Source organism: Octodon degus, unplaced genomic scaffold, assembly GCF_000260255.1.
Source record: "Octodon degus isolate 3935 unplaced genomic scaffold, OctDeg1.0 scaffold00443, whole genome shotgun sequence".
NCBI classification, from domain to species: Eukaryota; Metazoa; Chordata; class Mammalia; order Rodentia; family Octodontidae; genus Octodon; species Octodon degus.
The window spans coordinates 133,469-146,067 of NW_004525019.1; the positions used below are offsets into that span (position 1 = coordinate 133,469).

The 12,599-nt window shown below is 34.5% G+C and overlaps 2 pseudogenes; both read left to right on the forward strand.

Annotated features, from left to right (window-relative positions):
- Window positions 1–12,599, forward strand: part of LOC101583518 — a 160,886-nt pseudogene that overhangs the window by 126,068 nt on the left and 22,219 nt on the right.
- LOC105741325 overlaps window positions 5,970–12,599 on the forward strand; it is a 15,550-nt pseudogene continuing 8,920 nt past the window's right edge.

Consider the following 12,599-nt stretch of genomic DNA (forward strand, 5'->3'; position numbering starts at 1 on the left):
GAAATGAAACAGCTGCAGAAAGATATAGAAGACCTCAGATTGGAAATGAAAAAAGAAATCCCTGAATTAATAACATCTGCACTAAAGAATCAATTGCAGAAACATATGGAAGCAACCCAGTGCCCACCCAGAACAAGTGCAGAGGACACTACCTTGGCTCAAATGCATGAATCAAGAGCGTTGATACTAATTCAATGAATAGAAATATTTTTTCTCATTATGTTTGTGGACAGGATATCATGTCTTCATCTTGTACAATGAATAGCCAGTAAGACAACAATATGCAAAGTATTAATTATTTAAACTGTCCTACTAATTGCTTTTGAAACTGTCTCATTGATATTTGTCTCTCAATAAAACTATTAAATAAAAAGTACATAAAAATAATACAAATGTGAAAATAATAATAATAATACAAATGTGAAAATAGAAAACTGAAAAAATCCAATTGGATAATAAATGAAGGATTAAAAATAACGGTAAGAAACACAAAACAAAGTGAAAGATGATGAAGCAAAAATTTGCTCTACCAAAGCACTTGTATAGAAGAAGCTTCTTTCTGGGCTCTCTGATGTTCTAGTCTTTTAAGTATAGAGTAGAGCATCACAGGGAAAACCAGTTCTGATTTCTATCATCTTTACCCAAATAAGTTGGTGCTGAATGCAGGCAGAGCTAAGCCCTATGTTTCCTTCTGGTGTAGCTAAACATTAAACATCTAAGGCTAGGTTATATTTACTTCAACTGCTTTTTAGTTGTACATACATGGTTAGGTTTTCTTAGTAAGTTTTAGCAGTCTGGAAACTATCTAAGCAGTCCCATATTCTACTTGGAGTTCCTCAGTCAGCATCCATGGATAGTCGAATGATAAATGTTTATTTGAAAATAGTCATTGTATATTTTTATAGAGTGCAATGTTTTTACCTTTGCATGTATTGTATGAAGATCCATGGAGGTTGAATAATATATTTAGGACCTCACTCAATGATTTTCTTGAGGAAATCATGATCAGATTTATGGGCTCGCTTTTGGATTTAGAGGTTAATCACAAAACGAAGATACTGATCTGAGCTACTTTGGTAAAATAGGCATTTTATGGTTTCTCTAATGTGAGCTTCAGCTGGGAAAGATTTTAGTGTTCATGGAGATCTGAGGAGAATGTTTATTGCCAATTAGACGATTTTTGAAATAGTCCCCGTACTTGTAGAACTGGCTACACTCTTTCTTTTGTGCCAGTTTGGAAATCTTTATCATGATTTTTATGATTGTGACTACTAGGCATTTACATTACACACTAAATATACTCTGATACTGATTTGCACACAAAGTAGATGGAAACTATGAATTATGACCTTATAAGTTCTTTTGGATTGTGGCAAGGAAAGATAATTTGGGGCAGAGAAAAATCCATGAGGGAAAAAAATCCACTAATACCTTTATAAGAGTTAGAATCTTAGAAGAACATTCTCAAGGGCACTGAATACAGTGTGGCTAATCCTTCAAAGATTCTGGTGTTATATGAGAGAGGATGTCCCCACCAAGAGTCAGGCCTGAAACTCTCCTAATCATTCTATATCCTTACACATAGCATTTTCTCCAATGATTATTTGTGAAAATTCCAACATTTTAATCATCCTCAAAAATTTTGGCTATTCCATTGGGGCCTCTGCCTGACAAGGGTGGGTTAGTGGGATGTATTAATTAGAGAATTTCAACTATGAAAAACTTACACTTGTTTAACTTGAAAGTAATTATTTCAGTACATGTTTGGTATGAATAAAAATTCTTCGAAATAAACAGTGACTGTATGTGAGTTGTCTGCCTGATCACTGGAAGATGATGCTAACATATCTCAGAGAGCCTTAACTAAGAAAAGGAAGGAAGTGTATGAAGAAGTATGTACCTTAACAAAGTTAGTATAATAATAGCCTTAAATAAACATGTCTTTGTATTTTTAACTACCATTTGATGTTTTAGATGAATTTCTAGAACCTTAGTAACCAGGACTAGGTGATATAGTTAATCTTTCCAAAAATTGTAGGTGTTAACATTTGTATACCTGAAATGAATCACCGAAGCAGTACATAAATCATGACCTTCCACATTGTACTTTAGAAACATATAAGTATGTTATTTCGCATGCAAAAAGAGACTCTCTCTCTCTCTCTCTCTCTCTCTCTCTCAGAAAATCCATGAGGGATTTCTCTGAGAGAGAGAGAGAGACAGAGAGACAGAGATACATAGAAAGATAGATACATTTATGTATATGTATATATAGATATATAAATATATAGATATAGATAGATATATAGATACATAGATATAAAGTTAAAGATCATAAATGTATATCTTTTCTGGATTATCTGGGTAGACTCAGTGCAATTTCATCTTTCTCATTGATGGGGAAAGGAACATGATAAAGTTGACATGTATTAGAAATTTAAAAATTTTCCAGGATTTTTTTCTTTAGTAGATAATGTTGAACATGGTTGTAAATTGTATGAAATATTTAAATACATTTTGTTGTCTTATTTAGTAAGCATTATTTAAAAGTTATAATGCAGGTGAATTATAATCTATTCTGAGTCTGCAGGGTGAAGTGAGATTTCCAGCAGCTGTTAGTCATTTATTCTCAACTAAGTTGAATGTTGCATAGTCATCATTATTAATGGACACTTCTCAGCATTGCATATTTATCAGGAATGAATCTTCTCATTATAGTGCAAAGAAAGAAAATAAACAGAATATTTTCTTATATAAAAATTACAAAACTTTATTTCCACTTTTGATTTTTTTGAGTATTAAATTTGAAGTGCTAAGTAATTGAATTCTTTGTGTGTTTGGGTATGTGATGTGTGCATAACAATGTGTAGTCAAGGAGAGCACTTGCTTAAATATTATAGGTGTGTGAACTCAGCAAAATATTTGTGTATTCAAAATGGTTAGGATATATATATCGTTACATTCTCTTAATTCAATGAATAGAGGGATTTGTTCTAATAGTGTCTGTTCTAATAGGATATCACGTCTGCATCTTAGACAACAAATAACAACTAGAAAGACAGCATGCAAAGTGTTAATCATTGGAACTGTCCTACCAATTTAATTTGAAACTATCTCATTGCTATTCATTTCTCAACAAAATTGTGGAAAAAATAAATATAAGAAAATTAAAGTCAGTGTCAAGAAAAAGAAGAGCATTCACCATGAAAAAATAAGTAATAAAAATAAGCAACCAAAGCAAGAGACTAAATATCTGAATTTTTCAATAGTGTCTAAGAAGTTTTCAATCACATAGTAATTCACAGTAATGTGTGAGAGATTTTATAGAAATAATATATTTAAAAAATTAACATTTTATCGTTAAATGATAACTTACTAAGAACTCTCATATGAAATAGATGAACAAGTTCTATTCTCATCTATGGAATAATATGTGAATCTTATCCCTCCCACATGTCACTGAGAGACCACTACATATGCAAAGTCATTATGTAACTATTAGACATGCAGTGCCATAGGTTATTCATAGAAGAAGCAATGTCATTTTTCACCATTAAACAAAAAGTGAGCTGGATAACAGTTGCATAGGTATTAGAGATATGGATCTCATTATGAATGGCTATGGAACAGAAATTAGTAAGCTTTCTCCTTAAGTGACAAGCTATGAATTTCAAATATCAGTGTGTGTAATTAAATAATGACCATTTAATTTCCAGACAGGGATATGCACCTATGTGCCTCACGTAAAAATTGTAGTGATGTTGAGTTAGAGAATTTGAAAGAAAAAACCTAGAAGGAGAGAATTGAGCAGTTATCAAGTTATTCAGTGCCAGTGTGGTTTTGGAAGATTTACCAGACTTTATAATTTTTGAACATAGAGATATTCTTGTTACTACAGAGAAGAATTTTTGTACTTCATTGGCGGTGGATTATGGCATCATCTCTTGAACTAGGCACTAGTTTCCCCCTTACCTCAGTGTATTGCTCAGAAGAATGACTATAAGTTTCTTTATTTGGTACTTGATTTCTATTTATATATTTCAGGATTTTGTTTTTTCTTTCCAAAAAGAGTAGAAGAAATTAGTGTGGTAAAATTTAATAGACACAAAAATCACAAAACAAAAAATTGTACAGATGTTTTACTGTTGTGTAGACTCAGAATCTAAGTTTAGACTTGGACAGAATACAACCTTCCATGTGCTATGCTCAATTGTGCATGATAAACTTGAAAGCATAATATAGTATGATGATACAAATTGAGATTTAATCAGGGTCTAGGGAAAATATAACTACTTGATAATATATATCAAATTAAAAACTCAATTACACACAAAATGGCCTAAAATGAATTGATTAAAAAAGAGAGTTCAGTAGGCTAAAAGAAAATTTGTCATCTAATATTGACTTTAGACACTTTAATAGTTTGCCTCCTGAAATTTAACTTGATACTTTTTCTTTATGTAAGATATAAAGGAATATCCAAATTCTGAAGCATGTATTGGCTGGAAACAGTACTATATTTTGGCTGTTATTTTCTTTCTTAGTGTAAAATGTATCATTCCATGTTCTCCAGGCCTACTGAATTTCTATGAAGAAGTCTGTTATTATTCTGAAAGAACTTCTTTTGCAAATGACTAAGCACTTTTCTCTTTAAGTCATTAATATTCCTCATTTTTCCTGCTATTTGGCAGCTTAAGGTTAATATGCAAAGCGATGTATCTTTCTGGCCATCATGCCTTGAGATCTATGTACCTTCCATATATGGATATGAATACCTTTCCAAATATTTTTTTAAATTTTATTTATTTATTTGTGTGTGCCTGTGTGTGGCCATCTCACCCCACCAGGGGCCGGGGCTGGCTGGCATGTGGTGCTGGGGATTGAACCGTGGTCCCTGTGCTTTGCTTAGCTTGTTGTAAATAGGTGCTTTAGACCACGGAGCCATCTCACCAGCCCTACCTTTCCAAATATTCTGCTATCAATTCCCTGGGAGGTTTTTCTATGCCTTTATTCTACAGCCCTATTGTTTTTCCTAACTGTACAACTCATAAGGCAAGTATTTGAATGGATATTCTATGATTCTATGTTATCATATTTTTATTTGTCTTTTATCCTTATCTAAATTGATAAGGATATCAATTATATATAAATCAATATATATATAAATGATATATATATCCATCCTTTGTCTCCTGTTTGACTCAATCCACTGGCTAGGTTTTCCCTTGTAGAGTTTTGTTTCATTTTGAGTTTTTTCTTTCACATTTTTGTTGATCCATTTTTAGAATTTCTGTTTCCATATTGAGATGTTGTTTTCTATCCTGCATTGTCTTCCTTTACTAGTTCAAAAATTCATTTCTAAACTCCTTGAATATTTGACCATTTAAAAAGTCCACCTTCTTAAGTTCTTTTTGTGATTTTCAAATGTATTGTTCTTGTTTGCATACATAATTACTGTATTCTTCATGGAGAGATGGTTCATGTACATAACGAATGTTAATATTTTTTAATATTTTTCATCTACTTTCCCTCCTTGCCTGTGTCCTGAGTCCATCCTTTAGGTCTCTTCCCTTTGCAAAGTTCTGTCCCTATTTCCTCATATCCACGTTATATTTTGTTATATTCATTATTTTGGTTTCTCATTTAAAAGTATTCTCCTAACACCTGCACTTATACCTCTATGTATTTCATTTAATATTCTGTCCTCCAAGTATACTCATTTCCCTAAAAATTACTCATTTATCCTTCTTTATTACAGAGTAGTACCAGGTTTTTTGATTCATTGTCTCACATTTTATTCAGTTTGATATCTTCAGATTCAGTGAATGGAGATTCATAGACTTTTAAATGAAGAAAACTAACTTTTTGTAATATCTTGATTGTCTATGTGAATATATGTACAACTATTCAGGTATATAAGTCTTCAACTTTATGTGAGGGCCTTCTTGGTGAGCAGCCTTCTCTGGACAATGAGCTTTCAGATACTGGTTTGTTCCAAGTGTTGAATATAGTTTCCAATTAATTGCCTTGCAGAATTTTACTCTGAATATCGTAGTTATGATTAATGCAGTTTTATGCTCTGCACATTGTATGGAGCTTTAACTATCCAAATTCTTTGTAAGTGTTCCAAGAGTGGTCTGATAGTACATGCAGATATGCTCTAGAGAGTGAACTATGTGAACTACACAACCTGATATATCCTCCCATCTTCTCAGTGATTTATGTTTGAGAAAGATTTGAGAATGACCTTTGGATAGGTCATGAGAATGTTCCATGCTCACATTAGTCATTAAATGTCTTTTTACTATTTCTAAATGCATGACTTTATTCTCACAAAGATTTTCCTACTTGGGCCATCAACTGGAAGATTTTATCTTTTGTATTGCTTAAATTCAGTTATCCGCCAAGGTTGAAAATGACTAAGCTATGGCTACTACAAGGTGTAACTTTTCTCAATTGAGCTAGGTGTGTAGCTCAGGACCAAAGTCACCACCTATAATGAGCAAGGTGTCAATCGTATCACAGCGCTATTCACAGATGGGAAAACAAACAAGAACAAGAAAGACAAATAGGTGTCTGCAAACAAGTGGAGTAAAGAAATTAAGAACAGCAATAATATCAATTACAATTGTAAAAGAAGTGAAAAAATAATATTTAATCAACTAAAAGTTAAAGATTAAAGAAAAGTCAATAGTGATAAAAAGAATGAACAATACACTAAGGAAGAAGAAGAAGAAGAAGAAGAAGAAGAAGAAGAAGAAGAAGAAGAAGAAGAAGAAGAAGAAGAAGAAGAAGAAGAAGAAGAAGAGGAAGCGAAGGAGGAGGAGGAGGAGGAGAAGGAAGAGAAGGAGAAGGATGAAGAGGAGAACAAGAAGGAGGAGAAGGAGGAGGAGGAATAGGACAAGTAAGAGGAGAAGGAGAAGGAGGAGAAGGAGAAGGAGGAGAACAAAAGAAGAAATAAGAGATAAAACACGAAAAATAAATGAGAAATAGAAAATAAAACTATATTATGCAAATATATATATATAATTGCATAATATTGGTTTTTTTTCTATAATTATACATATATAACATACCGACCAATCACAAAAAGGGGAAATTGTTCTTGGGATGTTGTTTGAATAGGATAGGCTTTTTCTGAGTCTTATATTACCCTGATAATCCAGGGCTCCATGAATGGGCATAGAGTGTCACAGGTCAAGTATATTAAAATTCCTCTCACTTTTCACCAAACAGACTGGTGATGAATGATGTTAGAACTCAGCCCAGAATTTCCTGCAGAATTTTTAAAGTTGTGTTGTCAAAGGTTGACCTATACTTAGGTAGAGCTTTTCTATTTTTCCTCTTCTTCTTTCTTGTTTTTTAAGAGAATAAAAATAGTTTAAAATTTTAGAAACACTACAGAATTTCACTAAACAAGATAATACGAATTCAACTATGGTTGGTATGTTACTTATTGTCCTCAAATTAATTGTTCAGCTTACCATATAAAAGCATGAAAAATTGGTCAAAAGATAAAAAGAAGAAAACAATTGAACCTTAGATGTTTCTTTAAATAGACCAGTAGAAATTACAAGTACAATTATCCAAACTGTCCTGTGTATATTCATAAATACACACATGCAAAGTTGTGTTGAAATTCAGAGGAGCCTCTAAGTTATTTATAATAATTCAGACTCAGCAGTTCTGTGTCAACTGACTGAACACACTGTCTTCATAGACTCCCAGTTTGTATGTCCAGGGACAAGATGAAAGTAAAATTATGTTGATTTTTAAGGCTAGCAGAATGTATTAATAGGTTAGTGTGTGGTGTTTTTAAACTAAACGTTGTAGAAATATTCAAGCCAATGAGTAACATATCCAGCACGTAAGAAACTTGTCTTCATGATGCAAACAAAATTACAGCTCAGGGTCCATTTGCAACTGAGGGGACATCGAAAAAGAGGTTCATCAGGACTACTTTTGAAGAGCAAGTCCAATTTTTGGGTTTGTCACTAACATGGGCTTGATCTGCAAGAGATTTTAGTTTATGGATTTATGGGGATAAGCAGGTATATTTTCTTTTTCATTATTGATTTTATTGAGGAGTAGCAATAAGATGGTTTCAAAACAGGTTAGTAGGACAGTTATAATAATTAACACGTTGAATATTTTTGTCTTCATAGTAGTTATTCACTGTAAAAGATGAAGACATGATATGTTGTCAAAACACTATTAGTATAAATATTTTTTCTCAGTGAACTAAGAAAAAGTAGCTATATATCTATCCTCTTTTGTATATGTACATATATGCATATATCTTCATTTATATTCCACTTTTTTGTTTATTTTGTCAGAAATTGGTATGCCATTGCTATTCAAATATTGTAGATGTGTGAATTCAACAAAATAATCAAATATAGTCCAATGGTCAGTAATGTTAGTGGGTTATACACGGAATTGGCAATGTCAGAAGTTGTTGACTTGAGCCATTACAGCTTCACATATTAATATGGCTTTACTTTTCATACTTCATTTTTATACTTTTCTGCTGGATGGTTAAGACCAAGATAAAGCAAGACCTTATATAACAAAATGTGTAACTTATGTATCTGATAAAATCAGTCAAATCCCCACAGGATTTACCCTGAAACACTGTATAGCAGTTTGTAGATCTTTTGTCAGTGTCAGCCATGTGGATGAGACACAGCCATTACTTGAACAATTTGCCATCTGTGAAAGACTGAGAGAATGTTTTCTCTCTAGATGATTCTCCTTAGGAACACTATACATGGTCAGTTACTTTCCTCTGTAGCCTCACAATCTCCTTGAACAGAAAATTTAGGACATCACTGTGTTACAGGATGTTACACTACAGGTTCTCTTATGTCCTGAGTCCTCACTGACCTTGAAGGACTAGTGATAAAATGTTGGCTATCCTTGTAGCCCTTCTTTACCTCTAATGTTTTGGTCTGCAAATATAAGTTTTCAACGATCCAGACAAGAACCTTAATGATATTGTTTTGCTTTGTTTTGTTTTGTTTTCCCCTGGAACCAAGGATTGAACTCAGACCCTTGCGCTTGCCAGGGAAGCACTGATTCCACTGAGCCATCTTCCCGGCTCCTCCTTAATGATATTATTACCCTATAACATAGGCATTTGAGCTTATCATCACTATCTGTTTGAATATCAAACAACTTAGACAATCTGACAACTCATAAAAACAATTTAGTATGTATGTTACCAGCAACACCCTTTTCATCCAAACCTGGAATATAGTAAGAACATTTATGATTGTAACAATCAAGCATTTATATTCTCATGCAACTTTGATAAAATTGTGTACACAAAGATTTCCATCTGTAGTGGGAGCAGTGAGAAGACCCCAGAGAGCCCTGAGCAGCCCCACTGCCCCCGTGTGCCTAGTTACCACCACACCACAGGGAGGAGCTGCCCTGGCAAGCCCCAGTCACCATCAATACAACCATAAGAAGAGAGGCCGAGACAGAGCAGCTACCCACCTCCCACCTGCTGGTCCAGCACTCAGAGCTGCTGACACCAAGCCCAGCACCTCAGGCAGCATTGCAGGGAGCAGTGGCCCCAGTGAACTCACATCAGAGGGCACCTGCTGGCAGGGACAAATTCATCGCAAGGAAGGTTTTGGGAACAGTAAAATGGTTCAGTGTAAGAAATGGATATGGCTTCATTTACAGGTATGACACCAAGGAAGATATATTTGTACACCAGATTGCCATTAAGAAGAATAAACTCAGGAAGTACCTTCACAGTGTAAGAGATGGAGAGATTGTGGAGTTTGATGTTGTTGAAGGAGAAAAGGGTGCAGAGGCAGCAAATGTTACTGGCCCTGGTGGAATTCCAGTTCAAGTAAATAAATACACAGCAGACCCTAACAATTATAGACGGTATCCACATTGAAGGGGTCCTCCACTTAATTACCAACAGAATTACCAGAATAGTGAGAGTGAGGAAAAGAATGAGGGATTGGAGAGCACTCCCAAAGGCTATGCCCAACAAGGCTGACCCTACAGTAGGTGAAGGTTTCCTCCTTACTGCATGTCGAGACCATACAGTCACTGACAACAGTATTCCAACCTTCCTGTGCAAAGAGAAGTGATGGAGGGTGCTGACAACCAGCGTACAGGAGAATCAGGTAGGCAAGTGAGACAGAATATGTTTTGAGATTATAGGCCACAATTTCGCTGGGGTTCTCCTCATCAAAGACAGCCTAGAGAGAATGGTATTGAAGAAAATAAGGAAAATCAAGGGAAGAGATTCAAGGTCAGCAGCCGCCTCAACACTGGTACTGTCGCAATTTCAATTACAGACGCAGACACCCAGAAAATACTAAACCACAAGATGCCAAAGAGACAAAAGTGGCCAATCTACCAGCTGAGAATTCATCCACTCCCAAGTCTGAACAGGGCAGGGCTGAGCAAATGCTGGCTTCATATCTCTACCATCATCCTGTTTAGTCATCCAGCAAGAGAGAAATAAATAGTGAATACCAACAAGAAGTAAACAAAACATTGGAACTAAAGATCTTAAATACATGCTTTTTGCCAGTTGACCAGATGACTAGAACTATCTGCATTATCTATGCAACATGGGTTTTTATTATTTTTACCTAAAGATGTCTCTTTTTGGTAATGACAAACGTGTTTTTTTTTTAAAGCCTGGTTTTTCTCTATACACCTTTATATCTATGAATGGGATGTATGTCTGCATTGTATTCAGTCTAAGGTTTAATTTGCTCTGCTTGTTATATTATACTGGGGAGGCCTTAATTTGTATTTCTATGAATGGGATGTATGTCTGCATTGTATTCAGTCTAAGGTTTAATTTGCTCTGCTTGTTATATTATACTGGGGAGGCCTTAATTTGTATTTTTTTATTTTTCATTAATTATTTTATTTATTTAGAGTATTTTTTCATAATGATTACATTTATTGTGGAGAGTTGACATATGTACGTAACACATACTATTTGTAGTTTCTTAAAATCATTTCATTATTTATTTAGTACAGGGTCTTACTACATAGTTCAGGCTCACAGTGATCTTTCTGCCTCAGCCTTCCCAGAACTGGGATTATGGACATGTGCCACCATACCCGTTTCAGTGGCTGGCACAATATGCGTTACTGAGGATCGAACCCACCCTAGGTTCTTACATTTGTCAGGCAGACCCTTAGACTATAGAATTATCTCCCAGACCTCCTATTTCTATTTTTACTACCTGTCTCTTGCATCCTTTCCTGGCCCATCCAAATATTGGTTCCCTTCCTATTTGTTCTACTTTTTTCCAATTCCCTTTCCTCCCTTCCTCTTCCTACCATCTCTTGGGTCACTAGCATTTGAAAAAGATCTACTTCCTATTATTTTTTACTTTTCTTTTTTCCTCTCAAAGAAGAGAAACCATGCAATATTTAAAGTCTTATATCTGATTTATTTCACATAAATTAGGCTCTCAAAGTGAATCCATTTTCTTACACATGTCTCATGGAAAATTCTTAAATCCTGATCATAGTAAGAATGTACTTCAGACAAAATGACTAAGAACTCCTGAGACTTTAATTAGAAAGGTCCATGTAAGTAAAAGTAGAACAATTATTCATGGGATAGGCATATTTTTTCTCCATTTAATTTAAGAAAACATCAATTACTAAAGATTTCAGGAGGCCGCTTCCTGTTTGAAAGGGAAATGGAAAAATAGAGAGGGGAATCCAATGACCCATTTAATTGATAATTTAATCAAATTTGAACTTGTAAATTTCTGTGCAAAATGGAAGAATGAGAAGAGGATACTTTAAACAGTGATTAAAATGTTTAATCTATTATGAATGGAGGGTTAGTAGGAGCCAGAACTTAATAGAATTACTAGTGTAAAATGTGTTAAAGTGAGGGATTCATAAGATAAGCAACACAGCATAAAAAGATACCTGAGGTGTGTCCTTTATATGAGTAGACACTGTAATGGCTGAAAAGTATAAAAACTTGAATGTATAATTTGTCTGCATGAGCAGGGAAAGATAATATTAACATTTTTGGCAAAGTATAAATTGAGAGCAGAAAGGTATTGTATCAAGAAGCGGGTAAATTTATAAAGTTAGTATATCAGAGCAATAAAGAATTTGGATTTATTACCTAATTTCAGATAGGATTAAATTAAAGGTCATGAAATGGAAAACATTCTCTAGGTTACATGAGTAGAACCAATATAATTACAACATCCTTATGTAAGCAAAAAAAGAACTGTTATGAACAGAAGATATGAGTATAGCAACACAGGACACATACTGAAAGATGCTCTGTGAATGGATTTTAAGACTCAGGAAGAGGCCATAAATCCAGAAATGGGCTGGCGAGATGGCTCAGTGGTCTAAAGCACCTACTTAAAACAAGCTTAGCAAAGCACAGGGACTGCGACCGCGGTTCAATCCGCCAACACCACATGCCAGTCAGCCCCCTCCCCCCCCCAGTGGGCTGAGCTGGCCACACACACACACACACACACACACACACACACACACACACACAAAAAAACAAAAATCCAGAAATGCATCCCAGATAATTTGGTAAAGGTACCTAATCAGATGTTTCC